The 20,629-nt window shown below is 41.7% G+C and overlaps 1 long non-coding RNA gene across 5 annotated transcripts; it reads left to right on the top strand.

Moving 5' to 3' along the window:
* Positions 1 to 74: 74 nt before the first annotated feature.
* LOC127490994 (uncharacterized) lies at positions 75 to 19,401 on the top strand. Of its 5 annotated transcripts, XR_016216017.1 has the most exons (4): positions 75 to 202; positions 754 to 916; positions 15,754 to 15,956; positions 18,849 to 19,401. It is a non-coding gene; the product is annotated as an uncharacterized LOC127490994 (long non-coding RNA). The 5 variants fall into 5 exon arrangements; XR_007919415.3 differs by lacking the exon at positions 15,754 to 15,956; XR_016216020.1 differs by lacking the exons at positions 15,754 to 15,956; positions 18,849 to 19,401 and adding an exon at positions 10,362 to 10,713.
* The last annotated feature ends 1,228 nt before the right edge of the window (positions 19,402 to 20,629 follow it).

The following is a 20,629-nucleotide window of genomic DNA, read 5'->3' as shown; positions in this document are numbered from 1 at the left end:
GCGGAAGTGACAATGAAACTCCTCAATCGAGCGCCGACAAGTCGAGAAGCCCAGCGCCGAGTCGATCGATGCCTCCCGGTCTCCCGCGGCCCCAAGCTGGGGAACTCTCTGCGCATGCGCCTACGTGCTCTGCTGAAAGAGGGCCCGGGGAAACGGAAGAGGGTTGAGAGAACTGGATAGAACCCTGGGGCCATGCTGTGAGGTAATAAAAAAGAGTGGTTCATTTACCCCCACTAAGACTGAGGGAGGTTTTAACTCACATAGCAGTTCCCTCTACCTTTCTGAATCCTATGTGAGGTTTGCGGGCGCAGCCCCTCCTGCTGGTTTCACCCCTTCTATGGGTCAGCCTCACCTTTAGGACAGCCTATACTGCTGCCAGGGGTTCTGAGGTAGCTCCTCAACACTCTGCTGATGAGCTTAACTCTGAGAGGCAGAGCTGGAGTCGGAGGCCCTGGAGCAGAGACTGAGTGGGGTGTGCCTTTAACATCTACCTAAACTCACTCAAAACACCACAAAACACTTGAGTTCCCGACACCCTTCTCACTGCACTCCCCGCAGATGCTTAGATTTTTCTGGAGATAACTTAAGGTGTTAGTGAATGGAAATTCAAAACCGTGCATTTGGTCATTCGTTCATCCGTCATCTGAGACGTGCTAAGAGCCACCTGGAATAGGAAGGCTTTAGGAGTCAAAGCAAAGGGCCCCATGGCTTGGGACGTTGCGTGGGGCTCCAGCGTCCCGTATTTGTGTCCAGGCTGCTCTGCTCCTGATCCGGCTTCCTGCGGATGCATCCTGTCCTGGGAGGCAGCAGCTGAGGGCTCAGGTACTTGGGGCTCTGCAAGCCACCTGGGAGACCAGAATGGAGTTCCAGACTCCTAGCTTCAGCCTGGCCCAGCCCCCGGCCTTGTGGCCAGTTGGTGAGTGAATCAGTGGATGAAAGAGCTCTGTCTCTCTCTGCTTTGCAAATAAATAAGTCAAAAAAATTTTTTTAAAGAAGCCAAAGTAAATCTAACCTTGTGTCTTCCTCTTAACTAAATCTCTCTTTCTCTTTCCTTGCCTATGTAACAGGAATCTTAATAGTACCTTCTTATCACTCTGGGGACTAAATGGGTGCTCTGTAAAATGATTAGAACATTACACAAAGTCACTGGTTCCTAAATGTTACCTCTAGACTCTAACTATGACTTGGAGGTATGGATGAAGGTGGTAGGGGCCAAATAGTTTGATTTTATCACCTGAGGAGTTTTATTTTAAGAGTCAACATAAAGTTGCAACAACTTAAAAATAATGTAAGTACTTTGAAGGTGGGGATTTTTGTCTGTTTTGTTCATTTAAAAACCTTCAGTAATTAAAAGAGTCCCTTGTATTCAGTAAATATGCGTTGCGTGAATAAATGAATGAAGCCTCATGGAAAGTAAGGCAACACTGAAACAAGTGTGATATCTTATTAAGATGCACACTGGTGTAGGAAATAAGGTTACATGATCACTGGAAAGCATTCCCTTATGATATATATAGAAATTCTAGAAGAAACGTGTCCTGTCTCACTTTATTTGTGGGGGCAGGTATTGTGATGCAGCAGATTCAACCACTTCTTGGGAAACCCGGATGCCCTATCAGTGTGCTGGTTGGAGTCATGGCTGCTCCTCTTCCCATCCAGCTTCCTGCTGATGCACCCTGGAAGAAAGCAGATGATGGCTCCAATGCTTGGGCTTCCTCCTAGTGCAGCCCTGGAGACTGTAGCCATTTTGGAAGTAAATCAGTGGATGGAAGATCTGTCTATCTTTCAAATAGATAAATATTTTTTAAAATTTTGAGTGTACCTTAGCAAACTAAATGATAAACAAATATAAAATATAAAACAAAACAAATATAAAATAATTTCTGAATGACAGCAGAGAAGCTGCCTTGCAAAATAAGGTGAGCAGCTGAGCAATTAATTACTTGAAAGAGGCTACACCATGACTGTGCCAAGGCTCTCCCTGGGAAGAAATGCCACAGGAAACACAGAGGCCTGAAGACTGACTGCATAGCATGTTCTGTTAACAACTAAATTACAGCTACTGCACATTGCGTTCTGAGAAGAAAACCATTTAATACCGACCCAGTGGCAATGTTCTGCATGTTCTTTTCCAGGCTGTTTTACAAAGAGCCAGTATGTTTTGCTGTCCTTGGGCAGTAACTTTGGGCTTCCCAATAACCTGTTAATGGTCTTCAGTAGTTTCCTGAATGATTTTGAGAAAGCAGTAATTGAAAGCATGGCTCACAGGCAATGAGGGGAGAGAAGAGCTTTTCTGATCTTGTGAGAAGCTTTGTATGGCCTGATTAATTTACATGGCATTAAGAACATTATATCGCCGGCGCCACGGCTCACTAGGCTAATCCTCTGCCTGCGGTGCCAGCACTCTGGGTTTTAGTCCCGGTTGGGGTGCTGGTTCTGTCCCAGTTGCTCCTCTTCCATTCCAGCTTTCTGCTGTGGCCCGGGGAAGGCAGTGGAGGATGGCCCAAGTGATTTGGCCCTGCACTCGCATGGGAGACCAGGAGGAAACACTTGGCTCCTGGCTTCGGATCGGCACAGCGTGCCTGTGGCAGCCATTTGGGGGGGTGAACCAACGGAAAAAGGAAGATCTTTCTCTCTGTCTCTCTCTCTCACTGTCTAACTCTGCCTGTCCAAAAAAAAAATATATATATATATATATTCTAAATTCTGGTCACATGTCCTGTAGGCAACCACCATTCTTCTATAAGGAAATCCTGTGTAACCTCTGACCTCCTACAGGTCAGATAAGGATGTCAAAAACACCCCCCCCCTTTTTTTCCCAAATAATAGATCAACTGTGTTTCTTTTGAGTTGTGCTCAGTTTAGACTCCTATTTCACTTAGGCAACATGATATACTTTCCTGTGAAACAGGTTTATTTTAATTGAATGGAGCCCAGAGGCAATGCTATAACTACCCCATCCAAGCTTCATGTATCTACCAATGATAAAATGTGCTTATTTTCAGGGTAGCAGCAATATTACTACAAACAGCTGGGAATAAAACCCTGTCAAGACATCTAAATTATAAGGATGATAACTGAGGCGTCTCTTAGTAACTCTGAATACATATATATTTTCCTACCTTATCTGCACGTGTTTTATGTTTCTCATTAAATGTTTTTGGTACCTTGTAGCAGTAGTTTTGTGAAAGGGCCATGTATAAAGGAGAATACATCATAAAACTGAGGTGGATAAATTTTGTCTTATTTATGTTACATAGAGCCACAAAATGTATGGCAATTTGTTTGTAGCTTCTTTCTGTCCCCAGGTGGTGACTATAATAAGAAACTGATACAGAGTCAAATTCTTTTCACAACAGGCATTAAACAAATCTAGGCCTTATTGTTGAGTATCTAATCATATTTACATTTTCCTAGGTGACCAGGATTTTGTTAGCTAAAACTTCAAAAAGTACCCTGCTCCTATTCCGGGAGGAACTAATTTCATAGAATTCATTTCATTTCATTTCACTCCAACTTTACTGCTTCAGTATTTGTGGACACATTCTTGATTTTAGGGACAAAATCTGATGTACACTACTGTGCTAATGTTAATAATATAATGTCATTTAAATACACCAGAATAATACCCTCTCTCCAGAATGGGTGGAGTCTGAAATAGGCTATGATAACTTATGCCTTCCATAAAGTTTAGGAAAACCAGTTTGCCTTTGAGAACCTAATGAGCAATCCAAAGAAGGGTGGTGGAGAACCTGTACTTCTTACAATTCAATATTATGGGACCTGTAGGTCATGCCCAGTGTAGTATTATTTGTCTTCCTCTGACAGCTAAAGTAGCATCACACAACTGCATTCCCTTCCAGATTAGAGAAACAAGATGCCAGTTCCAGAAGACCTACCTAACAAGCAAAATATTATGCAATCAAAATTCTTTAATAACTGCTATAAGCATTTTGAGTCTTTAGTCCTCTGACAATTTGAAAATCCATATTTTATAAATAAAACTTGATGAAGCATAGGGCCCCAATTGTGTAATTTCGAACAAGATATAGTATTAGTTTCATAGGTATACCCCCAGATAGCCTAATCAAGTGCCTGTCAAATACACATGGATCACCAAGGAATCTTGGTAAAATGAAATTTTGATTCAGTAGAGCTGAGACAGGGCCTGAGAAGCTGCATTTAACCCAGGTGATGTGGATACTTCTGGATCCTAGACACATTTTGGGTAGCAAGACTCCAAACATTTTCTCTTTAAGAATTGTTGACAGATTATCCCAATATAACACTATAGTTAGCTTGAACAGAGATGCTATCAGATAGAGTTCCATCATCTTACACAAACACAAATCAGTATTTTGCTATTTCTTTCAAAGTACTACTTATCTAAAACTTTCCTTAATTTTTAACTAACATCTCCTAAACATTTGGAAATAAATCTTCAGGGACAATAGGAAAATCTGGAATTTTTGTTCTCCTTTTGTAATAATCACTGGATTATTTGTGAGACCATGGGTCATTTTCCAGTTTGTTGTAGTGATTAGAGCTGTGCACTGATATTCTGATTTTTGATTGCTGTCTGGTCTCTTCACAGCTTGTATCACTCTAAACCCTTTGAAAACTGGCATAGCCATGTAGCCGCTTCAACAATGAAGTGTGAGAACCTGAGATATATAGCACTTCCAGGAAGAAGTATCAAAAGCCAGTGCCAAGTGTGACAGCTGCCCCATTTTCTATCTTTGTGATCTTGAAAACATATTCCAACATGGAACCTCTGTCAAGCTGAGATCCCTGATTGACTACTACAGTTAGGGAACCTGCCCCCAAACATACACAGACACACACACACACACACACACACATCTGTTCAAACTGGCCATGAAACATAAGCAAAAAGAAATTAACTGAGATTTAGGAGATATTTGTTAATGCAGCATAGCTTAATCCATTCTGTCCTTATACACGAATTGAAACAACCCCTGAGAAGTAATTTTTTGAGAGCTCAAAAGACACAAGCTATTTTACAACTATGGGCTGTTTCTGAGTACGTATATCTGAGGGGGCTCATATTTCTAAATGGGGAAATAATAATAAATTTTAGCTGTCTGATCCTGAGTGACTTCTATTAAGTAATTTAATTCCACATTTTTAAATCAGCTTAAAATTTTGTTCATTAACTTAAAATGTGAACTAGGTATTTACATAAAGGATAAAGAGATACAGGATTTCAAGTAATTTCTACTACATTCCATTGTCCATTTTGAAGCATTCTTTCTTCCACCAAAAATTCACCAAAAGACAAAACAAATAATTTTCTGTATACTGCATAAAATAAAACAAGATACACACTTCTTTTTTTTTTTTTTTTATTTTGACAGGCAGAGTGGACAGTGAGAGAGAGAGACAGAGAGAAAGGTCTTCCTTTGCCGTTGGTTCACCCTCCAATGGCCGCCGCGGCCGGCGCGCTGCGGCCGGCGCAGCGCGCTGATCCGATGGCAGGAGCCAGGAGCCAGGTGCTTTTCCTGGTCTCCCATGGGGTGCAGGGCCCAAGCACCTGGGCCATCCTCCACTGCACTCCCTGGCCACAGCAGAGGGCTGGCCTGGAAGAGGGGCAACCGGGACAGAATCCGGCGCCCCGACCGGGACTAGAACCCGGTGTGCCGGCGCCGCTAGGCGGAGGATTAGCCTAGTGAGCCGCGGCGCCGGCAGATACACACTTCTGATGGGCATTTATTTCACTGTCAGTTCTGAAGAAGATGGAGACAATGTGCATAGTTCACAATGAGGCAGGTACCAATAGGAAGCTTCTACTGATGGCCCTTACATAGTAGTGTCACATACTCGCCTTGCACCAGGTCACTTCCTTTTCCTTTTTTACTTCCCTATCCTTGCTGAGGACTTGGCTCACTGCTCCTGTTTGTGTGTGTGTGTGTTTTTTTTTTTTGTCCTTGTTCTCAGTTTCAGTATCATTTCTGCTGCATGTAACAGTACTGACTTAAGTACAGTAAGGGCCAGGGCCACGGCTCAATAGGTTAATGCTCTGCCTGTAGCGCTGGCACACTGGGTTCTAGTCCCGGTCGGGGCGCCGGATTGTCCCGGTTGCTCCTCTTCCAGTCCAGCGCTCTGCTGTGGCCCAGGAGTGCAGTGGAGGATGGCCCAAGTCTTTGGGCCCTGCACTCGTATGGGAGACCAGGAGAAGCACCTGGCTCCTTGCTTCGGATCAGTGCGGTGCGCCGGCCGCAGCGGCCATTGTGGGGTGAACCAACGGAAAAGGAAGACCTTTCTCTCTGTCTCTCTCTCTCACTGTCCACTCTGTCAAAAAAAAAAAAAAAAGGTACATTAAGTCCAGCTGCTCAGCATATATCTCAAATCTTCCACTGTAAGATTTTCAACAGCCTTTCTTATGGGATCCGCCTCCCTTTCTCAATGGTTTTCTTATTTAATTAAGCAGCATAGACAAAAGTAAACCTGTCCTGGTTGACTGGGGACCACACTCAGAGCAAAGGCCAGGCCCTAGAGAGCCTGCACACCACAGCTTAGGATCCTTGAGAGAACACCAACAAGACCAGAACCAGGATTTTTAAATTCCACATTCACTGAGTACCTACATAAGACTACCAGAGAAGAAAATACAGCAGGGCCAAGCTGAGATTAAAATCAGTGGTTGCTAGCAATTTCACAAACCTTGAGAGAAGGATTCAAAGAAATAGATGTCATGATCGCACTCTGAGTTTAGATTAGTAAGAATCATCTTGCAACAAAAGACCAAGACAATTCTAAAACATTTCAGGCAAGATTTAACCTCAAGAGACAGATTGGATTCTTATCACCAAGTAGTTGAAAGAAAAAAATTCCAAAGCCCTTAGTTTGAATTTCAGATTATGGTTGGACCAGACAACCCTGGAAATTATTTCTGTCTAGGGAATCTGAAATAATTATGTAAATGAGATGGATATTTCCTATTCTATTTTGTTTAAGGTGAATGTGGGTCAGTTCAACTACTGTAAATTTCTCTAGTAGCCACTGACAGAAACATCATCACAGGGGTTAATGCGTTTACTAAAATTGAAGGTGAAAAAATAAACAGTGTTTGTATCTTATTGATGTTAGATAGACTCAATAGTAATATTTTTCCAGCTTTAATATGAAGCTACTTTCTAACATTTAATGTTACCAAATTACTCCAGCATCTGAAAGATATTAATATTACTTATAATACATTTTGTCATCTCAGTGGAAAATTCTGAATAAGACTGGTCAGGTTAGAAGCCTGAAAGAAATTACTTACAAGTTATTTTCTTGTGACTGAAATTGCAAATGTCAGACTCCATTACAAGTGGCTGGATTTGGAAGAGCCATTCCTTTCTTCATTCAATTTAGAATATCCCAGAATACCTTGTGTAGCATTAAGCTTTCAGTAACCTAAAGCCATCCTAAGACTTTGTGACACTCTTAGCTTTCTTGAGCACCTGCAGCATAGCAAATGGTATAATAGTGCCTGTTCCCATGGAGTTTCCTAACTCATTGAGATGCCAAATGAATAAATAAATATTTGTGAATTGTGTGGACTCAGCTAGTGGATGGACTATTTCAGGGGATCTGAACAGCTTCGTTCACAGGTCTGGTGGAAGGAGTGGCTAAAACACAGAGCTCAGATGGGACAGTCAATGGGAACCTCCACACGTGGTGTCTCCAGCCTGGTGATCTAAGGGCAATTGAGTTTCTGATGTAGGGATTAGCTTCCTACAGACAAACAACCTCAAGAAAATTAGGTGGGAGTTTCACCTTTTGGACCTAGCCTGAGCAGTCACATGCCATGGTCAGTTACTTGTCTCTTGCCAGGTAGTGAGATTAATAAAATCTTGTCTTTCCCACTTACTAAATATGAGAGTTTATATAGGATACTTAATATCTCTAGGATTCAGTTTCCTCCTCTATAAAATGAGGATAATAAAACCAGAGTCAAGACCACCTATCACATATGCAGCCCTGGGAAAAGAGCACACAGGGATCACTGCCCCCATCAATCTTGTCATTGCCCCTTTCTGCTGTATCCCAAACCCTGAGGGACTTCACAAGAAAGCATATGGCTAATCCATTGGGCAAGTCCAAGCTCTATTCACCCTTTTCTCAATTTTCCCTTCCCTAAGAGGTCACCTGTCAACCATGTATAGGATAACATCAACACTTGGGAGTGAAGAGGCCATGGAAGCCCTGAAGTAGGACCTGTGGCTGTTTAGACAGAGGATGCTGAGGTCCCTGAATCAAAATGTAATGTAGTAAGGGAAAGGATATAGGTTCTAGTTTTCCATCTGTTTGGTCCCATGGATGGAGTGGGTCACGGCCAGAGAAGGATTAGAGTTGGACTCTTAAAACAGGGCCCAAAGCCAGTTTCTTCTATTCCTCTTGGCTAAGGTTAATCCTGACAAAGCAGATGGTTATTGAATGGGTTAGATAATATGCAATAATAAAGGAAAGAACCTAGTACATTGTTTGACCCATAGTAGGACCTAAAAATAGTGGTTTCTATTTCTTTCCAAGGCAGTGTTTGATCCATAAGTATTCTTTCCATATGAACAAAATATATATTTATATGTATCAAGCATATGCTGTGTTCTGTGGAAGATGCAAAACATACACACCATTTCTATTCTCATAGGTGTTATAAGACTGTTGAGGAAAAAAGGCATAAAGTGCAACTGATCTAAGAAGAACTCAATTAAATGCTCAAGGGAGTACTCATGTAGACTCTGTGGCATGCTGGGAAATGGAGGATTTGAGCTACAACCCTTAAGGAAAACCACAGATAATCAACTCAGAATGGATAGAGACTAGATATTTGTAGGTCACATTCAGGGGGCAATGAGTAGACCACCCAAATCTTAGAGAGGAAAATAAATGTGAGCAAATTGTGGTGACCAGCTTCTGTCTGTCTTTGAAACTGTGGAGTCATAGAAGCTGTGTAGTCATTGAAGAGTCACTCTTTGAAAAGTCAAAAAAGTTACTCAGATTTTTAATTAGTTTTTTGCACATAGTTGACTCTTGCAAGAGACGTGACGTATGGACTGTCAATGAACCAAGGCAATTAGCAGGTTTATGAGAAAGGGGAGAGAAAACCTCGATGGTCTATGAATGATGAACCTTCGTTTACTTGTTTTGGACAAACTGATTTGATGGCAGTGGCTAGAAGTTCAGCTGGTCCGTCTAATCCCAAGCAGGTTGACTGGGCATTAAATGCAATCATTTTTTTTTCTTTGTGTATATGATGAAAGCCCTTGAGAGTTTAAGTGTGGCACAAAGTGGGCCCATCATCTCTCTGGAATGCCTACATTTCTCTCATCGGTGTCTCCACCTTTTTTTTTTAGCCACAAAACGCCATTTCTCTCTTTGGAAGTTCTCAAGTGCTTTATATATAAATAATTTAAAAGTAACATGAAAATTTTTTTTATAATCAGGCAGATAAATCACCCTTTGAATGTAAATTTTCTATCAGGGATGTATTTTTTCAGGCTATTTCCTAAGTTTGTTTTACATAATTATGATTCTGATAAAGATCTAATTTTACATCTTGCTTTTTTACCTTCTGAATATGTCTCTACAGAAGCATTTTTGGCCTTCTATCATTTCTTTTTACTTCTAGTTCCTTGGGGAAACTCAGGAAAGAATTAATGACATAAATAATAGAAGTAGTACTTAATGTTTAGTGAAGTAAAAATTCACAAAAACAAGAAAAATGTCTTCCATAGTTTAAAGATTGCATGTGGTGGAGGCTTGCTCTGAATTGGTCAAGAGTTCTGAGATAATGGGTACTAAAGTACAGTAGCTTGAATATAACAGGTCCTGGTGTTTTGCAGCACAGTGTGATGACTATTGCTCATGATGATATAAAATCATAAAAAACTGGGATATAGGAGCTGGTAGGTGCCAAATATAAAGAAAAGACAAGGAAATGGAAAGACTAGTTACTTGGTATTGTTGTTTTAGGCTTCATATATGTGTTTAAAAGTTGCATTCTACCTCTTAAAAATGTGCAGCTATTACACGTTAATCCAAAATTAGACATTAAACAATGCATTTTTTAAAAAGAGGTAGAAGTCATATGGAAACAGAATATCAGCTTTCAGATCAATTTGAAAATGATCCAGGCTGTCTCAGAGACCCTGTCTAGTAATGAGACCCTGTCCTAGTACAATTGAGATGAAATTGGAAAGGCCACCTACCAGAGACTTATGTAGGAGTCTAAGCACAGAATAAGGGGCAGGAATGAATGGCATTCCACAGCCTTGACATCCAGTCTATTAGGATTTTCTTTTAAGACCACTGGCTTAAAATTACAATAATAATTTTTTATTATCTCATAGTTCTGTGGGTTGACTGGGATCATCTTGAAGAATTCTTCATTCATGAATCTGGCATCTGGGCTAAGAAGACTCAAACAGTGGTAGGACAGGAACATCTGGGCTTCTCAGCATCTCTCTCTCCTTCTGTGTGCTCTTCCCAGCATGGTAACTTCAGCACAGTGGATGTCTTACATGTTAGCTAAGAGCTAGAAACACCTGGGGCCCTACAGAGAGCACCAAGAGGAAGCCAAATTGTTTTTTATGATCAGTCTTGAAAGTCACATAGTTTCTCTTCTGCCATCCTCCCAGAAATGGAAACTGTGACAAAAACGTACCAAAATTACAAGGGAGAAAACCAAGATTTCACTCTTGATGGGGGAAGTGGAAATTTTCTGGAAGTTTATATGGGTTGAGAGACCAATTGTATTTTGGAAAATACAATCTGCCACACAAGCTTTCTGGAGGAAGTTTTTTTTTTTTTTTTTTGTCTCACATTTCTTGGTTGGATGATCAGTCAAGACACTTCTCAAGGTGCCTCAAGCCTTTTGTGCCATGGATGTCTCTGATATAGATATTATAACAGAGTATTCAATATTTGAGTGAAGAGAGAGACTTCTTATGCTCCCTGTGGTCCTGAGATTAACTCAGAACTGAAGGAAGAGGAACTAAACAGGACTGGCCTGATAGTGATGCTCATGAATAGTGCAGAAGCCAAAAGCAGAGTCAGGTGCATATCCCTCTCTACTGGGAGTCCTGTGGGGAAGGATCCACTAATAAGCCGTAATCTGTTGATTAGAAGAGGGTGGATTATATATTTTTATCCATCTGCATCAGTGGGAAGTTACAATCAGCTGCTAACAATGGAAATTCATTCACTGTGGCTGAGCTTTACACATTTAGTATACAAAAGACAATTTAAAATCAGCAGTTGAAGGCAATTCTGTAAAGTCTTCAGGGACCGAGTTTCCTTGCATCTATCTGATTTATTGTATTACTCTAGTTTTCAATTTTCCTTCAAAAGATCACCTCATGGGCCAAGATAGCTGCTGGGGTTCCAGCCATATTCCAGGCAGCAGGAAAGAAGTAGAAAGGCCTTTCCTACTGTTCATTGGTGGGCTTTATTCTCAACTTCCATCTGTTTGATCTCGGCCAGAACTCATTTACATGGGCTCACTAAGTTACAAACAAAACTGGAAAATACAGTTTCTCAGCAGGAAATGTTGCCCAGAAATTTGTTTTCTAAAGACAAAAAGTAAAAAAAAAAAGTCAATATTTGGAGGCAAGTCACTCTTTCTGTCAAATGTCTTATTTAAGAGATAAAAAGAGATGCCTACTACAGTGTTCCTTCTTATCCATGGGGAATAATTTCCACAACTCCCAACAGGTGCCTGAAATCTCATATAATAATTAACTCTACAGACACTATATGCAAATATGTATGATAAACTTCAGAGAAGCACTTCACAGCTTTTCTTTGGTATATTTGAGTTGCCAGCATCACTACTCTTGTAATTTGGAGCCAATTTATAAAGCCAATTAAGTAAAAGAAGACTTACGTGGACATAAACACTTTGACACTCTGTCAATCCAGTAAGCAAGACAGCTGTTAAGCAGTTAACAGACAAGTAATGTATACAGTGTGGATACATTAGACAAGGATATTCATAGTCCAGGTGGGATGGAGTGGGATGATGTGAGAATTCATCGTGCCCAGTCAGATCAGTGCACAATTTAAAACTTATGTTTATTTCTGGAATTTTTCATTTAGTACTTTCAAACTGTGGTTGACTTCAGGTAATCTAAACTGCAGAAAATGAAACTGTGTGTAAGGTGAGACTACTGTAAGTTAAATGCATCATGAAGACCTCTCTAGTGACATATAATTGTAACTTTTCTTATTTTTAAGTGATACAAGAGATACTGATGTCAATATTTTGAAATATGAGTTGGAAAGTAGATTTTGTAGAATCCATTTCTCTAAAGAGTAGATGACAGGCAAAAACCATGATTTAAACTTCCCTAATTTCAAAGCCCATTTTGCTCTTTGGCTGTAAGTGACTGAAGTCATAGCTAATGCAGGAGATAAGAGGACAAGTTGAAACTTCAAGGAATTGCATTAACTCTCGGAAACACTGGATGAGCTTCTCCATGGTTCTGATCCTGAATGACAGAGCCAGCACTTTAGAATGTTGCTGATATTAAAATATTAGCTCAGCATTACATACACACAAATGTGCATGACAGAAAATGCCACGAAAGATTCTTCTACATTTCTCCACCTGCAAGCCTCTTACCCTTAAAGGCCCAGCTGAAGTCTCATTTCCTTACCAAAGCTGTCCCCTGTACCTGGCATTTCTCCCTTCTCTATACCAGGAGAATGTTCCTACTGTTTGCATTTGACAGTAAGGACCAACATTTAACAATCTTCAGGCGAACATTTAACGTGACTTTCCAATACTTCAGTATTTAACTGTAGCCTGCTAGTGTAGAGATGTTGTTGTAAGTCAAGTGTGGGCTCTTTGAGGTCAGATCCTTTATACTCTGAGTATCCTTTAAATATTTCCAGATTGATAGAGTTCAGTAGGCTGCTCTGGCACTCCACATCAGAAACAAGAGAAAAACAAAATGTTTACTCACCTCTTCATTCTCAAACTGTAACATACTTTCCAGAATGGTTAAAATGAAAAACAATTATTTAACCTTTTTTTTAAAGACAGAGTTGCAGAGAGAGGTAGAGACAGAGAGAGGTCTTCCATCTGCTGGTTCACTCCCCAGATAGCTGCAATGGCCGGAACTGCGCAGATCTGAAGCCAGGAGCCAGGAACTTCTTCCGGGTCACCCATGTGGGTGCAGGGGCCTAAGGACTTGGGCCATCTTCTGCTGCTTTGCCATGCCATAGCAGAGAGCTGGATCAGAAGTGGAGCAGCTAGGACTCAAACCAGTGCCCATATGGAATGCCGGTGCTTCAGGCCAGGGCTTTAACCTGCTGCACCACGGCGCTGGCCCCCGATTATTTAACTTTGTTCAACCACTTTGCAAAACTGTTTGTACTTATCTACTAAAGCTGAACCCAGGCACATTCTTTGAACCATAAATTCTACTTCAAGTTACATACTTAATAGCAATGCATATGTGCATGAAAAAAATGAACACCACAATAAGCATGCACTAGAATATTCAGAGCAATATTCATGGTAGCCCTAAAACTACTCACGTGCCCAACAGTAGTATGAAGGATAAAAAGATTAAATAAAATGTGATATATTTAAATGATAGAATATATTGTGATAAAAAAATGAACAAACTGTTTCTACATGCATTGGTGTGGATGAATATCATAAAAATAATGTTGATGGGCCAGCATTGTGCCCAGCATCTCTTATGGGTGCCAGTTCCAGTCCCAGCTGCTCTACCTCTGATCCAGCTCCTTTCTGATATGCCTGGGAAGACAGCAGATCATGGCCCTAGTGCTTGGGCCCTGCCAACCAGAGACTCAAATAGAGTTCCAGGCCTCTGCATTCAGGCTGGCCCAGCTGTAGCTCTTTCAGCCATTTGGATGGAAGATCTCTTTCTCTCTCCCTCCCCCCACTTCTTTTTCTTCTCCTCCTCCTCCTCTTCCTTCTTCCTCTTCTTCTTCTCATCCTCTTCTTCCTCCTACTCTTTCTTTTCATCATCCTCCTCCCCCTTCTTCTTCCTCTCCCTTTCACTCTCCTTCTTCTGCTCTTCCTCTTCCTCTCCCTCTCTATAACACTGCCTTTCAAATAAAAATCAATCAATCTTAGAACAAAAATAATGATGAGTGAAAGAAGACAAACATAATCTAGACCTGGCTGTCTGGTTTCATGTAGGTAAATTTCAGAAACAGGTGAAACTACATGATCCTATCAGAAATCAGAGTAGAAGCTACTGTCATTGGAGAGAGGAAAAAGGTGTAATCAGGGCCTCTGAAGTGCTGGAATTGTTCTATTTCTTCATCTGAAAGCTGGTCAGCGGGTATTGGTTATTTGCTTTGTGAAACACAAACTGAACTGTACACTTATAATTGGTGAGTTTTTGTCCAAGTGTATTATACTTCACAAACACAAAAATGGTCAGCTATGTCTGTTATCTAGTGGGTGATCTACCCATGCTCATGGCCCTGAGTGCTCTTGGATAAAGTAAAATGAGTGAGTTAGATTCACTAGAAAATCTCCTAACTTGCATGTAGTGCTACTTTTTATGTATTTATTTTTTATTTTATTTTATATATTTATTTTAAAATTTTTTTATTTGAAAGGGAGAGAGAGAGACAGAGACAGAGATTGTCCATCTGCTGGTTGACTCCCCAAATGCTTGCAATAGACAAGGCTAGGCTAGGCGAGGCTGAAATTAGGAGACCAGAACTCAGTTTGAGTCTCTCCAGTGGGTGACAGGAAACTCAAGTACTTGAGTCATCAAAGTCTGCCTCCCAGGGTGCACATTATCAGGAAGCTGGAAGTGGAAGTGGTACCTGGACCCAAACCCAAGCACTCTGATATGGGATGCAGACATCCCAAATAGCATGTAACTGCTGCACTAAATGGCTGCCCCACATGTAGCTGTAATATCCTGTGGTCCTCAGATTCTACTGAAAACTCATTAAGGGGTGAGCAATTGTCCTAGCAGTTAAGATGCCATGTTTCACATTTGAGTTTCTGCTTTCAAGTCCAAGCTCTGGCTCCTGGCTCCAGCTTCCAACTACAGAAGACTCTGTGAGGCAGTGATGATGCCACAAGTAATTGGGTTCCTGCTACTCACATGAGAGACCTGCATTGAGTTTCCAGCTCTCAACTTTGGTCCTGGCCCAGCCCTGACCATTGTGAGCATCTGGAGAGTGAACCAGCAGAAGGAAGCACTCCTTCTTTTTCTAAACAAACATTAAAAATCCATTGAAAAAAGATTAAAAGAAAAATTCTCTGACTTGAGGCTACTGTAGGGAATTCCAAGCTGGGGCAAGCCAGCCCTCCATGCTGGAGGTGACAATCCCCTGTATGTTCTAGTCCTAGGGGCTGCCAGCATGTGCCATGGTAGAGCATCCTTTCCTGCAGAGTGGGAGACACAAAGACTGGTGATGAAGCCACATTTTCTAGATTTCTGCCTCAGCTTTGCTTCCATCATCTCCTTTCTCCCTTCCCTTGTCTGAGCTTTCTTTGCTGCATCCTTTGTTTCAGGATTGACATTTGGCTGGGAAAAGTGCCCAGATTTCTCTTCCCTCACTGGCATCTGTCTTAGCTCTCCTTACCAGGACTGCTGCTGTGAGCTCATGCATCGTTTGTGTGGTGTGTTCTCCGCCCTGCTAATGGCTAAACCTGACCTGCTGGCTGTTTCCAGTGGTGCACAACATTTTGAAATTACAAATGAGAACATTCTCCCTCTCTGCTTCCCTTCTCAACAGCATGCTTGTCAATTTTGACATGCTATACTACACAGCTCAGGAAAGAATACTCAAGGAGAGAAGATACAGAAAAGAGACAGAGAAATGCAGATATGGATGTGGCTGTGTGACCAGTTACTGCTGTCCTATCACTTTGTTGGGAAGCACTCTTTGCTCTTGCATTGGTGCAGGTTTCAGGACACATCGCTCACAGGTTTCACCAGGTGAGCACCCCAGAAGCTCCGGATCCAAAGCGATGCAGGATGTGAGCAAACGGATTTGTAATCAACACTGAGAAACCTTAAACTAATAGTAATGCAATGAAGGAATGGAAATGACTCCAGCAGACCATGGGGCCCTCTGGTACACCATGAGATTCATAAACAAAGCCTCACGCAAGGCAGACAGGTTAAAATTGGAAACTCTTTCAGTGCAGCCCAAATTCTGAGGCTGGTTTGAGAGATTAATGGAGCATACAGCAGGCTGGCTCCGTAATCATGAAATACAGAGAGCACAAACTTGGCTTTATGCTCTTTCCTTGGAGGCTTGTATGTTGGAAGATGATTTATCAGGGACAGGTGATAACTAAGGGTAACTGAATGAAGCTAAGGAAATTGTTGAGCATGGAGAATAAAAATCTAGTCCGTAGTAGAAGAGATAAGACAAAAGTCATGGAAGTTCTGTCACTCATTATACTCAAAACACTGTTGCAGGAATCTGGCCGATCTCCCTTTTACCTTCTATCCCCACTTCAACCCAAAGCACAATCCAGTCCCAATCCCTGCCTACTTTGAATCCAATTCTAGAATTCTTTTTTTTTTTTTGACAGGCAGAGTGGACAGTGAGAGAGAGAGAGACAATTCTTTTAGCTAAGACTCCAGAAGTGGGGAATTGAGGACAATGAAGACTACCAGTTCATCTCACATATGGTATAAAAGACCAAACAGTCATAAAACAGGCTAATCAAACTGTTAAAAGGATGAACCCAATATGATCAGACACATCTCATTCACTTCTCATTTCTATTGTTTTGGGTTCAATGAATCAACTAGATTGATCAACCAGCTCATCCAGGCCCTATTAGAACTGCATGAGGTAAAATTCTCTGGGTGCTTCACAACATTGCTCACTGCCTAGTTTAAAGACTATTGTCTGTAAAACCACAGAAACATGAAACTTAATATAAAGCATAATTGTAAAAACCATGAGAGCAAACATGTTCATGGTACTTACGACATGCCAGTTGGTGCTCTAAGTACTTTATAGGTACAGTCCTCATCCCTTGGATTGGTTCCAGGAACCCCAACTTCTGCAACCCAGAGGCCAGAATCTGGGAATGCTCACATATATAAAATGGGATAATATTGGGGTATAACCCCCACACATCTTTCTGTATACTTTAAGTCATCTTTAGGTTACTTACATTACCCAACAGAACTTGAATCATCATTATTTCAGGAATAATGGCAAGGAAAAATCTGCACATGTTCAGTACAGATGTAATTTTTTCCATTTTTTAAAGATTTATTTGAAAAGCAGAGAGAGAGAGAGAGAAGAGAGAGAAAGAGAAAGATCGTCCATGTACTGGTTCACTGTCCCATTGGCTGAAACAGCCAAGGCTGGGCAAGGTCAAAGCCAGAAGCCTAGAATTCTTTTTTTTTTTTTTTTTTTTTTTTGACAGGCAGAGTGGACAGTGAGAGAGAGAGAGACAGAGAGAAAGGTCTTCCTTTGCCGTTGGCTCACACCCCTCCCCCCCATTGGCCGCTGTGGCTGGCGCACTGCACTGATCTGAAGCCAGGAGCCAGGTACTTCTCCTGGTCTCCCATGTGGGTGCAGGGCCCAAGGACTTGGGCCATCCTCCACTGCACTCCTGGGCCACAGCAGAGAGCTGGACTGGAAGAGGAGCAACTGGGACAGAATCCGGCACCCCAACTGGGACAGAATCCGGAACCCCAACCAGGACTAGAACCCAGGGTGCCGGTGCTGCAGGCGGAGGATTAGCCTATTGAGACGCGGTACCGGCCATGAAGCCTGGAATTCTATCATGGTCTCATATGGGTGGCAGGGACCCAAGTACATGGGCCAACAACTGCTGCCTTCCCAAGTGTGTTCACAGAGAGGTGATCAACAAGAACTCAATTGGAGCTCCAATATGTGATGTCACATCACTTAACCCACTGTGTCAGACCAGTGGTCCCTCCAAATATTTTTGATCTCCAGTTGGTTGAATCCACAGATGCAGAATCCACTGATATGAAGGACTGGCTGTCCTTCCAACTACACCCCTATGATGGTGGTCCTATTTTAGAAATTAAGGAAACTGTGCTGGAAAGCAATATCCAGTTGTTTATTCAACACACATCCTTGAGCTCCTCTTGCATGCCTGGCCATTGGAGGCCTGCTCGACTCCAGGTGAATGCTGAGCAACAGGCAGGATCAAAAGTTCTTGCACAGGTTTGCTGTGGCTGACATAACAAAATATTGCAAAACAGGCACTGAGCCACAGAAATGTATTTCTTGCCTTTCCGGAGGCTGAACGTCCAAGGTCTAGGCATTGGCAGCTGTTGTTTCCTCTGAGGCCTCCCTCCTTGGCTTGAAGAAGGCCACCTTCTCTCTGTGTTCTCATCTGGCCTTTTCCTTTTGTGTGTCTTCACCCCTGGTTTCTCTCTGTGTGTCCTAATCACCTGAGAGCCCACACTATAAGTTAATTACTTCCTGGGGCTGGCGTGGTGGTGCAGTGGGTTAAGCCTCTGCCTGTAATGCCAGCATCCCATATGGGAATGTCATGGTTGGTTCAGCCTGGCTTAGCCCTGGTGGTTACAGCCATCTGGGGAGTAAACCAGCAGATGAAGGATTCTCTCTCTCTCTCTCTCTCCTCTTTCTGTAACTCTGCATTTATAAATAAAAATATTAAAAATAGAATTACCTCCATAAAGACCCTATAGCCAAAAATAGCCACATTCCAAAATACTGGGGGATTAGGGCCTCAACTCATGGACTTGGGGGGATATCATCCAGTCCATAACAGCTTGGAAGACAGTTTGATTCCTTTCTCAATATTGTAGGACTTTAATTTTGTTCCTCTAACTGAGGGCCGCAATATTTCTTTTCCCCAGTGACATCGGTATTCACAGAATGGGAAGCTGTCAAGGTCTGAACTCTGTATACTCGTGCAGTACCATGAAGTACACCAAAGCATTCTGCCCATGTCGTTTGTTATTTAACAGCTCACCAACTCTACAATGCTGGCTTGTGTGAGCCCATGGAAGCAACTGTGTCCAATTGTCCAGTGTTTGTTAAAAACACTGAAAAGGAAATAGCTGCTTATATTTTTCTTTCCTTTTCTCCTCCTCTGAATGGTTCAAAAGTAAATAAACTGGATTCCAGCAACCCTGCCACACAAAGCTGAATTCATGTCTTCCGTGATTCCTTGTGCGCTTGTCACGCTCATCCTGGCTCCGAGGCACTTCAAACACTGTTGATTTATTCTCCCATGAATTTGAATGAGGATAACGCTGCAGAGCCGTGTTCTTCCTGCTCTTTGGATGGGATTTCATGGTCTATCTACCAACTTATTAAGAGCACCTACTCCTTCCAGTTTTCAGAATTTATTCTGATTGTATTTTCTCTTAGTCTTCTTAATCTTGAAATAAAGAGCTTTAGGACCCAGCAGAGTATTATATCCACCGAAACATTCATTTAGTTCAATCCCTCAAGACGGCTTGGAAGAATCATTTTGAAAATGTTCACAAAGAATATTTATGAATGTGGCTGAGCAATCACAATACATTGCCTGCACCATGCTTCAAAAATGTGTTCCCAACTTTACGTTTCTATATCCTTTAAGCAGGGAAATAAACAGTTTGGTTGTGGCCAGTCCTAAGAAGATAAAGCCATAGTATGTTTATAAATAGCCATGTTTTATTCTTTTGAAACCCTTGGAAAATAGTCAATATTTGGAAAACCAGGTATTAGGAGTTTTCAGAAAGTTAATGGAAATGTGTGTTGTGAAAATGCATGGATTTCAATTTTTTCACCAAAATAAGCATATTTAAATTCCATTTTGCTGTGAACTTTAAAAAATATTTTAATTGACCTCTGAGCTTTGTTTATTTATTACTCTGAGAGACAGAGAGAACTAGAACTCCAATCTGCTGGTTCTCTCCCAAATGTTCACAACGAAACCTGGGAGCCAGTAACTCAAACCAGGTCTCCCACATGAGTGGAAGGGACCCAAATACTTGAGCCACCACTGCTGCCTCCCAGGGTGCCCATTAGCAGGAGTCACATTTGGGAGTGGAGCTGGGACGTGAACCCAGATACTCTGATATGGGGTATGGGTCAAACACTACTCTTCCACAGACTGATAGGCCAAACACCCACCCCTCCATGAAGTCTTTGAAGTACCGTCATACTAACATGGAATTAGAGTTGCTTGTCTTGAAAACCCTAAGGTAATTTGATTCAAAAATCTAATTTTCTCCTGATTTAAGTTAAAAAGGCTAACTTCGGGCACAGAAAGACAAATACTGCATTATCCAATCTCAGAAATATAGAATAGTAGTTACCAGTGCTTCAGAAATCTGTGGGAAACGGGGTAACTTTGAGGATGGTTAACAGCTTATATTCTATGGCTGACTACTAATTTTATATTTCAAAATAATGAATATTATCAATACAAAGAAATGATAAGTGTTTGAGGTGATGGATGTTTGATTTGATAACTGGACAGTGTATACATGTATTGAAATGCCACAATGGACCCCACAAATATGTACAATTACTGTGTGTCAAGGAAAAGGATGTAAAGGCCGATTTTGATGGCGCACAAAGAGTAGCCATCAGGCCATTTGTGAGAAGCCCCCCTCTGCACAAAAGGGAAGGTGTCCTGAGTTCC

This window comes from Oryctolagus cuniculus, chromosome 11 (assembly GCF_051225735.1).
Source record: "Oryctolagus cuniculus isolate XC-2025 breed Fujian yellow rabbit chromosome 11, ASM5122573v1, whole genome shotgun sequence".
NCBI classification, from domain to species: domain Eukaryota; kingdom Metazoa; phylum Chordata; class Mammalia; order Lagomorpha; family Leporidae; genus Oryctolagus; species Oryctolagus cuniculus.
Note: the sequence above shows the minus strand (reverse complement) of the source record. Positions and strands in the feature narration are given on the sequence as shown.